We start from the raw sequence: 15,288 nt of genomic DNA, 5'->3' as shown, positions 1-15,288 counted from the left end.
AATTCAACTTGTTCAGTCTACCAGTGCTGTTAATTATTTCCACATTCTAAGCTTTGTTGCCAAATTATCCAAATAATTGTCCATTCCTCCTCGTTCTACTGATACAAATGTAAACTAGAGACTTTGCTATTTTATTTTTTAGTTCTAACTAATTGTTTATTATAAATATAAGTAAGTTGGTATACAAGAACAGTGCAAAACAGTGGAAGAAACTAGTCATAGATAATGTGTCTCTAAGGTTTGGTGATTTCCTATTTAATAATTTTTACCAATAATTGTCAATAAATCAATTGACTACAATGTACATCTGATACATGCTGAGTGTTATGTTAGTCTTTGAAGATGCTATAAAAAGTATGAATACTTGTGCTCATACAGCTGATCATCTATTTTTAAAGTCATTGTTTAATAATATGCTAGTCATACCTCATGAGGATAAGGCACTGTCTACTTGGTATCATTTCTCCAGTTGCTATAATGGCTTTGTGTTTATAGATATCTTCTGTGGATCATTTGGTCCCCCCTAGGACACAGCAGGCTGCACTACCCAAAGATGAGCTGAAGTTAGCCAAACCCTGCAGCCAGGGGTTCAGATGGAAAGAAACCCTTCACCCATACAGGAACAACAATATGCTATAGAAAAATCTACATGGATTTTGCTTAAGTCTCTAGTGTGTTTTGTCTCAAACCAATATAATTCTTCCTGAGAAGAAGGATCGTGTATATTGATATATTTTTGTGGGGGGAAAAAATCTGTTTTGACTACATATGTATTGTATTGAAAGACTAAGGGTATTATATAGAAAAATAATTCAGCTTGAGTACTATCTATCCATATAACTCTTTAATGCTAGTGTATAGTGTTGCTTCTATCTTTATTGTCTCCAAATAACAGAATTTGTAGCAGAATACTTTCATTTTCATTAAGTGTATGGGCTAGAATTTACTGGTCAAATGCAATGACACCTCATCATATGATAACTGTGTTTTATACCCATAAAATGCATCTCAATTTTATGTTAGTTCCACTGATTGTGTTCCTGGGATCAAACGGTCTGGACTGACTACTTTTCCTCTTCTCTCCATCACAAGAAATGCATTTCAAAAAAGCAGATCTACATAAAATTCCATGTGGAGCGCACATAGTGGGTATTCAATTAATGCCGGCTGAACTGTGAAGAGTACTGTATTAGTATACAAACTCAACCCTCATAGGAAAAGTGGTTTATACACTGCACATAGGAAGAAACAAAATCATTTCTGATCCTCCATTTGCTGTGGTTGGCAAGTGATTCCACATGTATTTCTATCAAGCTGATGGCTTCCTGGTGTATCATTCCCTGGTGGAGGGCTTAGTCCATAGGCTACTGAGGTCATATTTATGCTGTGGATGAAAAAAGAACACACACAAAACACAGTCTTCTCTCGATAGAAACCCTGAGCACCCATGAAGTGAGGCCAGTTCGTGCACGTGGAAGGCTTATTTGAAATACCTCACTAAGCCACATCATCAGTAACAATGTGAGTCATATCGTGTTTTTCACATACATAGTGACGTTGCAACACAGAACTTGCAACCTGAGCTTACTTTGGGCTTGGGTTATGAGTTTGATTTGAGCAACAGTTGAGCAAATCGAAATAGCCAGATGCATATCTTAGCCACACCTCACTTGTGTCCTCTACCAGGCTGGAAATTGGTCAAGTTCCTTCTGGGTAAACAGAAATTGGAGAATGCAACTTTAATGCCTCCCCACCTCCCAAGTGAGATAAAAGGACACTCGAGTCCTGTCAAGAGAGACAGGGCAACACATCACCTGCAACAAAGGAAAACTCTCAAGCAAGAGAGATAAAATAAGCTGCCCGTTCTACAGTAATCCACGTACCACAAAATTATGGCCCTGCCCTATTTATACACATGGGTACAGTTTTCATACAGTCTTATGGTCTCATGTTATATATCTTTAAATCATCCAGCCAAAGTTTCTGCCTCGGCCTAATGCCGGCTCTAATTTAGGATGAACAACTACTCTCATAAAGAAAAACTGCTGCTGCTGCTGCTTATTAGGCTGCAGAAAGGTCTCACTGACTAATGTCCCAGGATTAAATGAATGTGGAATAATAAGGGCTGATTTATTTGTGCTCTGCTAGGATAAAGCTGCCACTGATTTTACAAGAAACTATTCATCTGAGGCCCACTATCGCTAGTAAATTGTGGCTGTTGCTGAAATTAGTCTCCAGGCCTTCGTGTAATCTACAGTGAGAAGTAGCAGTGTGGTAATAAAGCCATTGTGGGCACTTGGTTTATTGAAAAGGTCCCCCTTTTATCCCCATCTGCAGGGATTCTGAGAGTCGACCTTCTGAGATCATTTTTGGAAATTCACCTGTCCCTTGCCAACAAACTGCATTTCTAGCTGTGGAATTTAAAGGCAGAATTAAACATATATAGCCCCCAATAAATAAACAGCAGAGCAGTCATATCTCGCACTTCGGATTTTCCTTTCTGGCTCAGCATTCAAGGACAGCATTTCTCAGGTTCTGGGCATGTTCACGGTGGTGATAGGACAGAGACAAAAAGAGACTAGCCAGAGAGAATGGTTGCTCCAACTCTAAAATATGTCTGGATTTTCTGCACTCCAAGACCACCCCTTCAAATTTACTGATGGACATTTTATGCAGGGCCTTAGTCTAGGCACCTCCATTAAATAAAACATTAAAACAAACCAATGGGAAAGTCCAGCCAACAGAAATCAGCAAAAGGGGGTATAGTTACTGAAGCTATAATACTAAGAATATTACAGAGCACTTTGGAAAGAGTCATAACCACCCTATATACCCTCTAGAATAAAAGATTTTCAGAAGCAAAAATCATATTTTAGACACTGTTGTCTAACTTACTATGGCTCATCATAGTTACTCAATTGTCGAACTTAAAAAAACAAACAGTATATTAACTTAAGAACCAATCAAGCTGGCCAGCATAGCTCAGTGGTTGAGCATCGACCTATGATCTAGGAGATCGCGGTCGATTTCTAGTCAGGGCACATGCCTGGGTTACGGGCTCGACCCCCAGCAAGGGGCTTGCAGGAGGCAGCCAATCAATAACTCTCTCTCATCATTGATATCTCTCTCCCTGTCCCTCCCTCTCTCTGAAATCAATAAAGACATTTAAAAAAAAAAAAAAAAGAAGCAATCTCTGGAGAAGTTTCCTCCATGTTATAATTAATAATACTATCAGAAATCATTTTCAAGTTGTCTTCATTTTATCCAGCCTTACTTGTCAGATTGTTTATGGAAGCATGGTGCTCTGCATGCTTTATCATCAATACGATGAAAATAATAATAAAAACAATAACAGCAATAAGGATAGTTTGCCCAAATAGTGCCTATCCAGCGCCAGGCAATGTCTGAGCACTTTATGCAATCCTATCTCACTAGCCATTCACACCAATCTTACTGGAAAGAGACCATTATTGTTCCCATTTTTCAGAGGAGATTGGAGCACAAGAAGTTGACAAATGTGTCCAAGGTTTCCCAGAGTGTAAATGGCAGAAACTGGATTTGAACCTAGAGGGACTGGCTCTCCAGTGTTTCCCACTTAGGCATTCCAATCTTTCAAGCAAGATCTCCCTAAAATATTGTGCAGAAAAAATTGTTAAAGAAATTAATAAGGCTTTCATAAAGTCAAAACTTAGGAAAGGACGATGAGTACTTTCTTTGAGATTGGTATTCGGGTAAATCTATTGAGTCACAGAATGCTACCGTATAAAAGTTGGTCTTGAAGCCTCCAAGCCAGAAAATATGTTAGATAAGCAGGCTTATCACTTGGGATTTCCATAACCCTTCCTGAAAACAAATCCACAGTTAAGACGTAATTCTAGTTAAGTAAATAGTATTAGTAGTAATATCAGCACTCAGTATATGCTTTTGAGGATCCTCTTATCATCCTAGCTTAACAGACTGAGAAATTTAGGCACAGGGAGAGTTAAGTAACTTGCTGATTAATGGTAGAGCCAGAATCCAAGACCAGGCATTCTGGTTCCAGACTCCCTGTTCTTTGGTGATCCCTTCCTTGTATCTTTTATCTCCCTCTTACTTGGACAGGACCCTCTTTTTATTTTTTATATCTCCTTGAACTGGTATTGTATCTTAGCCGAGCCTATTAGAAAAACATACTGGCTATATCAAATGGATTAGTTATATGGTACAAGTGCTTCATAAACTTTCAAGTATTACAGCATATATGGTGAAGAGAAAGACATTTTCTGACCTCTTCCTATACCCTAACCTTCCCTGGGTCATGCAATTTATAAAAGATGACATTTAACTTCCAAGTCATTATGACTCCAAAGATGTTTCTGGCCATTGTTTTTACATACATCAGTTATTTTATGTTTACAATTATGGGTGTGTGTTTCTTTTTTGATTCCTAAGTGAGCAATTCTACTTCTATCAGTGGAACTTTAACTTGTTCATTGCAGTTAACTTTTCACATTTAGCAAATTCTGAGTTGCTTACTACACCTACCTAAGTCAAGGTTATCAAGAATATATTCAGCTCCCTGCTATTTCTAAATATAAGACCTATGAGAATTACAAAAAATTGGATCAAATTCACTGATTCCAAGACACTGTCTCGTGTACATATTTCCAAACAAGTCTTGCATCGCAACAATCATGAAGACATTTTCACCTCAATGAATGACATTGAAAAGAAAACATTAGCATGATTAAATGAATTTTTCACTATAAATATCTAGTTCAGAGATGTGAAATTTGTAGCCTGAGTTAAAATCACTATGGACAGCTATCTAGCCAACTGTGTTTCAAACATCTTACTAACACTTAAAACGAACAGAATTTACATAAAAATTCAGATTTCCAATTTCTCAGGAAAATCTGTTCACCCAACCCAGATTTGCACATGACAACCATTGGCTGGAGTGGAGTACCCACCTGAATTCTCCAGTTCCCCAGAGTCACTACCATTCCCTATAGTATTATGTCTCCTGGTTAGTAATTTATCTACCTGGACCAGCAGGCATTTGAGTATAAAACTCCTAATCCTAATGGCTTGGTATAGTATAAACACAAACAAAGTTTGATGTGTCGAGAAACTCTTCATCACCTATAGATATAGAAGCTGGCCAAGATTTATTGATGATCAAATTATATGGGTTAAAGTTAGATTCAATTATACCAACCTCACTGCCCTTGTTCTTTTAAAGTCACCTGGTTTTCTGCTAAATCATAACAAAAAGTTATATTAATCTGACAAGATTATTTATATTTACTATTTCAACACAACTTATTCCTGTGGAGTTCCCCAGCCCATTACTCTGTTTTTCCAATTCAGTAAATGAAGATGATGTGTGATGATTTTCAGAGTTGCCCAGAGCTGCCGGAGTGAACACACTCATCCTTTACGTGATCTTAGTCGTTCAAATAAGTTACTTCCATCATTATTTCAGTGTTTAGAACAGATTTTACACAGGTGAACAAAATTCAAGCAAATTTGTCATGAAAATAACATGACCTTACCAAGGTATATTTGCATTATAAATTATTTAAGCAGCTACAAAATCTGAACTAATGGGAGTTATGACTTTATAATAGAAATACAGAGCAAAAGACTAAAATATGGTATTTTATTCTATAATCATCAATTATATTCATAAATCAATTAATAATGTGTATTCTTAAAATTTCTGGGTTCTAGCCCCCACTCTAAAATGATAATGGGTACAAAATACATTGTATTATATTTTGAGCCATAATGTAAAATAACTTGCTTGGGTACAAAAATAAAAAGAAAAGAGATAAAATTCTACAAGAAAGCATTTCAATATTTTTTAGTCCTCTAAACAGTCTTCTTTTTTGGTCAAGAAACAAACTCTCAGCATTCTGGTTTCCGCTAAATTATTTAGATGGACCACTTATTATGATCACTAATTCTGCTTGACGCTTGCTGGAATGCTGAGCAAAACATGCCACCAACAATATGCTGCTAATCTCCAAGATGCCAAAACAACAAATGTACTCAGTCCTCTGATTCAGTTGGTTTCATCTAAACAGCTGTCAACAGAGCCCAGCCTGACCTTCTACAAAAAGAACAAGGTGACGATGAGTTTTCCATCATTTGACCAAGGAAATGGATGCTGGGTGGGGATTGGTATTAGGCCTGTTTCACCCACAAGCAAGTGAACTTGGCAAGGGGAGGTTAGAAAAACAGCCTGCTATGTTTTACTCCATTTCAAGACACTAAATAAACTATCAAATGACCAAATGGAAAAGTAAAAAACCCCAGTCTCCCCCCCCTGCTAAAAAGGACCTGCTTTCTCTCAACCCTGTCCCAGCTACAGTTGATTTTCTCTCTTTACTATGCAAACCTACCCACCCCACAGGGCATCAGTTCCTTAGAAAAGGTCCATCTACATGAGAATGTGCCAGAGTCACATTTTCTAAAAATGCAGACCTTCACTCCAGGCTCATATTCAACTATGAAGTGGAACCAAATGAAGAAAATAGGGCTGTGCAAAGGCCGATTGGGCTTATTTTCATACCTAAATATGCCTCCAGAATTCATCTCATAACAAACAAGACCACTAAGCCCTGGAAGTCTTTTTACTGCATTTTAGGGTGTTAATCACACAGAGTTTGGTTTTGTGTTAGGTAAAATGACTTGCCTGGATGGATAAAACAGACCTGATCATTTAAGACAGAATATTGGTTTAGAGTAACAAGTCCTAGGTGCAACCTGGAATTCAAAAATTCTTGTGCTCACTGTTCCCTGATGAATTTAAGAAGGTAAAAATTTTTTAAATGTGTGTAAATACAGTCCTAAATCTCACAATCATCGGCCCCAGCCTCCCCATGCCTTTCAATATAAGAGAAAATGAAATGATAAAAAAGAGACGAAGTCAATGAAAACATGATGGTGAAAATAAAACTAAGCCTGGAAAGAGGAAAGTTGTTAGGTGTACAGACTAAACTGTTATAAAGAACACCACCCAGAATGCAATGACTTAATCAATATAGAAGGAGTATTTCTTTCTCATATAGCAGTTCAGAGATAGGCAGGCAGTCCAAGGTACTTAGAGCCATCCTTAATATGTGGCTTCACTTAGGTCCAAAGTGACTGCTCCAGAAAGTTGTCACCTTTCCAAGCCATCAAGATGGAAAAAGAAGTAGATGTTAAACTGCTTCCTTATTAACAACTTGACCTAGAGGTTGCACCCATCACTTCTGCTCACATCTGAACAGCTTAAGCTTGATACATGGCCATCACACCTAGCTGCAAAGAGAGCCTTGCAATAATGGGTAGTCATCAAATATTAATTATATCCAAAAAGTAACTGTGGGGAGGACCTGCATCTGTCACTTGTGGCAAGGCTTTAGTCTCTTGCTAAGCCAGGATAGGGTGGTAGGAATTCTATTATGAAAAGTTAAAAGGGAAAATAAACATTGGGAGACAACAGTGTCTGCAACACCAATGAAAACTCAGATTACTTCAGTTTCCTCCTTCATCTTCCAAAGACACACAGATATGTTAGCATACTGTCAACAGCAAAGGGAAATAAAGATTCCCAAAAGGGGAAAAAAAAAAAAAATCAATATAAAAAAATCATCAACTTTCTGGTTTTTCTCAAGTATACAATAGCTATTTTAAAGCTCTTCCCTCTTTTGGCATAGCTTTATAACCACCTAAGTTCTGCAGTTATTCCAGCTGGATCTTACCTTGCCAGGTAAAATAAATGTCCTTCCATGGCATTCTCAGGTGGTTGCTCCCCACAACTTCTCATGCTCCACCCTCTTCTAAAACTTCCCACAACCAGAAAGAAAGGTGAAACTAGGCAGCATTGCCTTCTTATCTTAAATAAAGTAAAATATAGCCTTCTTCATCCATCCTACAAACAGTTTTTGTCTTGTGTTCCATTTGAAAAAAAATAAATAGAAAACATAAGTCAGCAATATTAAAAATTCAACAAAAGAGAGAAAATAATTATATATGATAATAAAGAGTTAAGTACTTTGATATATAGAATAAACATATACTAAGTACTTAACAGAAATCATTAGTGCTACTTACCAAATATTCTAGTTTCCCTATTTAGAGCAAAAGTAGGATTTACACATTGGCTCATGAGTGATTGGAGGAGCCTCATGACAAGTTTTGGCCAGTGAGTTCTAAGAAGAAAGGACATGTTTTATTTCCAGTCCAGGTCATTTAACTGCAGCTACAAACCCCTCCAGCACTTTCCTTCCCAGTGCCATGATCACCAATGGACCCGGACCCCAAACTGAGGACCATGTAGACCATGACCATGTTGGCAAGACAGCTGACCTCAGTGGACATGAAGGTTGACAGATATAAATCTTTCAGTTTAAGCCACTGAGATTGGTAGTGTATGTTACCACAGAGAAACCTTGCCTATCCTGACTGATGCAAGCCCTTCCTCACACAGCTACTCTTTGGTGATAATAAATATTTAATGACTTCCCATTGTATGCCAGGCACTCTGCTCATTTCATCTTCACACTAACCCTCTAGTGCAAGAGGAGAAAACTGAGGCAAGTTTACACAGCAGGGGGATGGTGGATTTAAGATCTGCACCCTGACTCTGTGTCCAGCTCTCATTCCATTACTCCATTTACTCAATGACCAAATCTGTTTTTCCTTTTTATTGAATTTATTGGGGTGACATTGGTTAATAAAATTATAAAGGTTTCAGGTGTGCAATTCTATAATACATCTTCTGTATATTGTATTGTGTTTACCACCCCGAGTCAAGTCTCCTTCCATGACCATTAATTCCCCTCTACCCTCTTCTACCCAAATCCTTTTTAACCAATCTCAGATCACAACCTTTTGTCTCCAGAAAAATCTCTCGATCCATGTATTCCTGTGCATTAGAAACATTTCCTTCTCCAAACTGGCACATACTAGCAAAGAAAGAGTTCAAAAGTAGGAGAGCATAGAAAGAGTTCAAAAGTAGGAGTTAAAAGAACAGTTTTCCTTTTAGCAATGTCTTTACTCCCAGACAAGAGCAACAAAGGCAGCAACCTGAACGATCGGCTCTCCTGGCCTCCTTATTAGCTGTCCGGGGCGACCCCGGGTTCGGTTTGCCTCATGCTGCCATCGTCGCCATAGAAGCACTCATTTCCCCATTGTGTGGCTGAGCAGGTGCCCGATGCAAGGTTGGACGGTGACCCAATTTACGGCGCTGCAACAACGGAACAGCTCCCCAGCCGGAGGGAAGACATTTCAGCTTTGCTCTTTTCAAACATGCTTGTATAGATAAGTGGAAGTTTTATGTGGGCACAAAGAGAATATATTGTCCTCCGGACACACATGTGTAACTTCGATTCTGCCGGCAGTCATCATCATAATAAGGGGGGTTTAGAGAAGGTTCTATATCCAGAAGGACCCCAAAGAGCTTCACAAAAACTTCACAAATTACAGACAAAAAGCCCTCTTTCAGATCCACATGGAGAATCTCATCACTAATATTCTGCTTTCCCACACAACTCCTGCAGATGTCAATGAGAGATTACCCACGATTCAGGAAAATGGAATATGCGAGTCCAAACCTGTCGCGGGGCCAGAAGAGGGTAATTTTGCCCCAAATACATATAATAACTGTATCTCTACCTATCTTGGGGATTGGAAATGACAGCTGCTTAACAGACACCCACAGGCGTGGCACACACGGCTGGGATGTTGAGAGTCAAAAGCAGCATTGCTATACCCCCCGGAAAACATTGTGGGGAGTTTAGGCATAAAGAGCTGGAGTCTGGCCTCCTCCCTTTTGCCAGATGTGCCACAAACTCAGTCATTCCAGATTTAATAATGTGTACAGATTGAGCTGGGATACAAACCAACAACTCAACTGTGAAACAATTCCTAAAACAAAACAGCTCCAGTAGTGACTGAATAGGGGGTTTCTAGTTGTTCAGTCATGATTCGGGTTTAGGTTTCTACCACACAACAACTAGGCCTTGAATTGGAGGAAATACGAATAAAATCTTGAAGCTCTAGCTAAAGAATTAAGTCACTTCTTTCTGATGCACTTTGAGGAAACTTGAAGTATATCACACCATAATTCAGCTTTATGGGGAAGATAACCTGTTACCCCCATTTTCCAAATGCAAACACTGATGCTCACACACAGCTGATTAGTGTCAGAGTCAAGGTTCAAACTGAATTCCTTTGACTCACACCCAGGTTCTTATTGACTTTAAGTATTCTGGCAAAAAAAGTGTATATCTTAATATATACTAAACAGATATTTTTTGTAAAAGGGATATACACTTGAAGGATTTGATGTGTTATTTAAACCAAACAATCCCTTGAAGTCCAACTATATTTTACTAGATACATGTTAGTAGTACCAAGGTGAGCCTCCATGTTCAACCAAAAAATTAATAAGTATTTCTAAAGGCTGCTGTGGTCTGGGTTATAACTAAATTATATCAGGAAGCTTAAAATCTTGTAAGAAAAGATAAATACATATTTTAAGATGTATCTTAGACAGTGTAAAACCTATGTATTATGGAGTGTACAAAAAGAACTAAATTGAGTGGGTAATAATGAAAATGCTAACTAACATTCTCAGCTACTTGGAGAACCAAGCAATCAGCCTGGGGATGGAAAAGTTGGGATATGCAACTTAAGCTGGACTGTGAAGAATGAATAAAAGAGGCAGAGTGGCTGAGTTATCAAGAATCATTGTTGCCTAGGCTGTGCTGGCTCTGGGACCCTGTACCTCATATCCACCAGGCTGTCACCTACCTCCCCCTTCTGCCCTCTCACCCAGCCCAGATCCTGCCTACACCAAAGGCCAACAAACCCTAATGTGAGGAGGGAATCATTCTTGGTAGCATGAATGTAACCTAAATACCTTTTCATAATCACATCTAATTATATTTAATTAACTCTTCTGTTCTAAAAGAGAAAGATCTAAACATTTTAAGTGCTCTGTTGTCATGGATGGACCTAGAGAGTATTACGCTAAGTGAAGTAAGTCAGTCAGTCAAAGACAAATACCATATGATTTCACTTATATGTGGCATCTAAAGAACAATGTAAACAAACAAAACAGAAATACAGACTCATAGAGAATAGACTGATGGTTGCTAGAGGGGAGGAGAGTTGGGGGACTGGGTGAAAAGGTGAAGTACAAATTGGTAGTAACAAAATAGCCACAGGGATGTAAAATACAGCATAGGGAACACAGCCAATAATATTGTAATGACTATGTATGGTGCCAGGTGGGTACTGAAAATATAGGGGGGACACTTTGTGAAGTATACATGATTGTCTAACCACTATGGTATACATCTGAAACTAATACAAAATAATATTGAATAAAAACTATAATTTGTTTTTAATTTTTAAAAATAAAATAAAAATAAATAAAATAATAGTGATAGTAAAGTATTCTGTTAAAACCCTGAACTGACTTCCATTTTAAGATGGCTAATTGAACATCTTTGTTCAAATGCTTGCCTATCTCCTTATATATTACCACTGGAATGACCAAAGATATTCAAATAATACAAGATAATCTGCTTTTGTTTTGAATTCCACATATCAGAAATTTAAACTGGAAGATTTCCTAAGCATAGCACCTATTTGTAAAAGATACTATATATTTTATTTACACATATTTATATGTATTACATATATATAGTAGATATGACTTCTGTGCATAAATATCTAAACTCTCTGGACACAAAACAAAAGGAAACTAAATTAAGAACAAGATTGAAGACAAAGAACTAATGATAATTAATATTTACAACAGAGTGACACAATAAGGGGGAATATATACAGGGGTTTTACAAATTAATAAGAAAATAAGAATGCCCCCAACTACAAAAAATGGACAAAGAAATAAATGCATTTTAAAATGTTAAACCTCATTAACAATCAGAGAAATTATTATTAAAACAGTAATATGCTATTTTTTCACCTGTCATACCGGTATTCAAAAGTTATGCTGAAAAGTACTATATTGTTATTAGAAGTGTAAACTGTTAGATTCTTTCTGCAGGGACATTTGGAAATAATGAATAAACATTTTTGCCTGCCATTCAACCTACAAATTTTATTTCTGAGTTTATCTTAAAGAAATAACCAAGAATGTGTGCAAAGATATAATACAAAGATGGACTCCAATAATGTTCACAAAGCACTTTTCATAACAATGTAAAATTGGAAACAACTTAAATATCTAAACTAAGGGACTAATTAAGTAAATCTGTTTAAAACAATACTTGTGCAGCCTTTTAACATGGTTCCATATTATTAAATTTTTAAAATAGAAAAATAGTTAGGATATTCATTTTGTACATGCAGCACAAGCCTATCTTCTTCTTAAAAACGTGTACACATAGAAGAGAGTTAAAAATGTTAATATCTTTAGATGGTGAAATTATAGATAATTATCTACAATAAACACATACTGCTTTTGTTATATGGAGAATAAAATGTCATTTTGAAAAAAAAAGAAAAGCACTGACCTATACAGCTCTCTTAGAAGTAAATGATCAGCTATAACTTAGTTTCAATGAGAAGCCCTGAAATTTTATGAAAGACTTACTCTTACAACACAGCAGGTCGGAATCTCCAAAGTAAATACAGAAAGAAAATCCAAATCATTATAAGAAATTAGTTTTCTATATCTAAACCTTTTGGTGTAAATCAAGCCCCAACCTAGATCAGGAGCTATTCATTCAACATTATCTATGAATATTATTCCCTTAGATCCTCAGCCTCAACCACAATTAACATCCTCTTTTCCTGGGGAATGGAATATCCTGGTGCCCCTGGGTGACCACGGAGCTCCAACCCTCTTCTCAGTGTCTGCCCAGTTAGTTGTCCAGTGGGGATAACTGTTTCTGCTATAATGCCTGAAATCATATCTGATGTATCTCCACAGGAATGTTAAATCTCGTTATGGACTGAATGTTTGTTTCCCCCTCAAATTCATATTTTGAAACCTTAACCTTTCCCGTACCTCAGCATGGCTATATTTTAAGATGGGGTCTCTAAGGAAGTAATTAGAGTTAAATGAGGTCATAAAGGTGGGGCCCTGATCTGACAGGATTAGTGTCCTTATAAGAAGATACCCCAGCCCTGGCCAGTGTGGCTAAGTGGGTTGGAGCATCATCTCTTACACCAAAATGTGACAGGTTCGATTGCCAGTCAGAGCACCAAAAAAGAAGATACATCAGATCTCTCACTCTCTCTCTCCAAGAACACAGGGATGAAGAGGCCCATTACAAGTAAAAAGAGAGCTCACACCAAGAAATGAATCAGCTGGAGCCTTAATCTTGAATGTTTCAGAACTGTGAGAAAATAAATTTTGGTTGTTTAGCCACCAATTTATTTTGTTATAGCAGGCTGAGCAGACTAAGACATAGCCATTGAAACTCTTGAATAGACCTCTGTAGGCCTGCCTTACTCTTGGTGGATTACCCCAAAGCCAGGCATTGTGCCCTGTGCCCCCAGCTGTGTGATTATTATAAATTTGCTGGATACATTAGGACCACATGTTTCCTCTCATATCATAATGTCACTATTTAGAAACATATACAGCTCTGGCCAGGGTAGCCCAGTTGGTTGGGTGTTGACTCGTGCACTGAAAGGTTGCCAGTTTGATTCCTGGTCAAGGCATATGCCTGGGTTAAGGGCTCAATCCCCAGTAGGGAGCTTGCAGGAGGCAGCTGATTGATGTTTCATTCTCACATCCATGTTTTTCTCTCTCTCTCCTTCCCCTTCCCCTCTCTCTAAAAACCAATTTTAAAAATCTTAAAAAAAAACCCACAACACAAAACATATGTAGACATTGACCTCTCCTCCAAATTCTCCAATTTATATCATTCCCATCCTATCACCTCCATAACCATCTGTTTTGGTTCCAGTCAAGTCTAAATTATCTAAGCCCTCTTAAACTCTGCAGTTTTGACTATCTCTCAACCCTGAAGACTTATCCTACAATTATATCTGTTCTTCTAAACCGGATGTATCAAAATCTGTTCTTTTGTTTTCTCCCTTTCCTAACCTGAGATGCTGAGGTCCCAACATGGATTACAGTCAAAATATTCAAGTTTGGAAAATAGTCCCATTTTTTAGACTTGTTGTAATAGCTAATGTGATTATCAAAACTTATTTCACTTCTCTATGGATGAGTCTAAAGATTTTATTTTCTTTGGTGGAAGAAACCAAGGAAGAGGTAGAGAGTAGTACATACTTTGGTGCATACCCAGTTTATCCCTTCAGGACTATTCAGGACAAGGCACTATTCCCAGAGCTCTTGAGAATGCTGTCTCCTGATGGCTCCCTGCTGAGTCATCCTCTGAGAACTGTCCCCAACTGAGGAAAGACACCACAATCAAGATCACTCCCTTTCTTTGAGCAGCCTACATTCAATTATAGGTGGAAATGGGGGTACCGAGGTCAGTCCTTTGCCTTAAGATGGCATAAATCTGAACAGTCATCCAGCTCCAGAGCTCCTTGTGAAATTGGCCAGAGCCTTTGTTAAAACTTCATTTCAGTTCAACTCCTCCCTTTGCCCAATTCTATTTCTTTCACTCACCCACAAGTGCTGATCTTGAACATGTTCCCCATTAGACTCTGTAAGAAAATAACCATCATGGAGTCTATTTCCTATGGAAACCAACCTTAGGCAAGGTAATTACATAACTAATGCATTCCTGGTTGTATAAATTTTTCACTTAGGATATTCTGAAACAGAGTTTTCAAAATGTGCATTTCATTTTTATGACTGGATTGTCAAGTTCTGCTTTAATAAATTTTTGTTTTTAATCATAATTTTGGTAGACTCCAAAAGAAATCAGCTTAATGGTTTAATTTAATACTCTGTTACACACAAGCACACGCAACACTCACTATTAGAAACTTGTTACCTGAAAAGCTGGGGTTTAAATTAAGATCAGATGATCCATATAAAAATATATTAAATAGGATTTAATTGTCTGCATTATACAGTAGGCAATTTTTTTATGATACCCATTACTAAGTGAACTAGAAGTGATTGGAGCCCCTCCCATGGCCAAAACTACTGAGAGGAACACCTACTGGTGATTCCTAGGAATTACAACTGCTGGGTCTACACAAAACTGTCTGTAGATGATTGTTTTGCTCTAGGCCAGAAAACAATGGTGAGTTTTTCAAGGAGGTAGAGTTTGCATTGATTCCTAGGTTAAGTAAGTTAAGATAAGATCTTGCACATTTCTTCATAACTGGAAGTTCAATGTAATAATT

Source organism: Miniopterus natalensis, chromosome 12 (assembly GCF_054644295.1).
Source record: "Miniopterus natalensis isolate mMinNat1 chromosome 12, mMinNat1.hap1, whole genome shotgun sequence".
In the NCBI taxonomy this organism is placed as follows: Eukaryota; Metazoa; Chordata; class Mammalia; order Chiroptera; family Miniopteridae; genus Miniopterus; species Miniopterus natalensis.
This window is presented reverse-complemented; position numbering follows the sequence as displayed.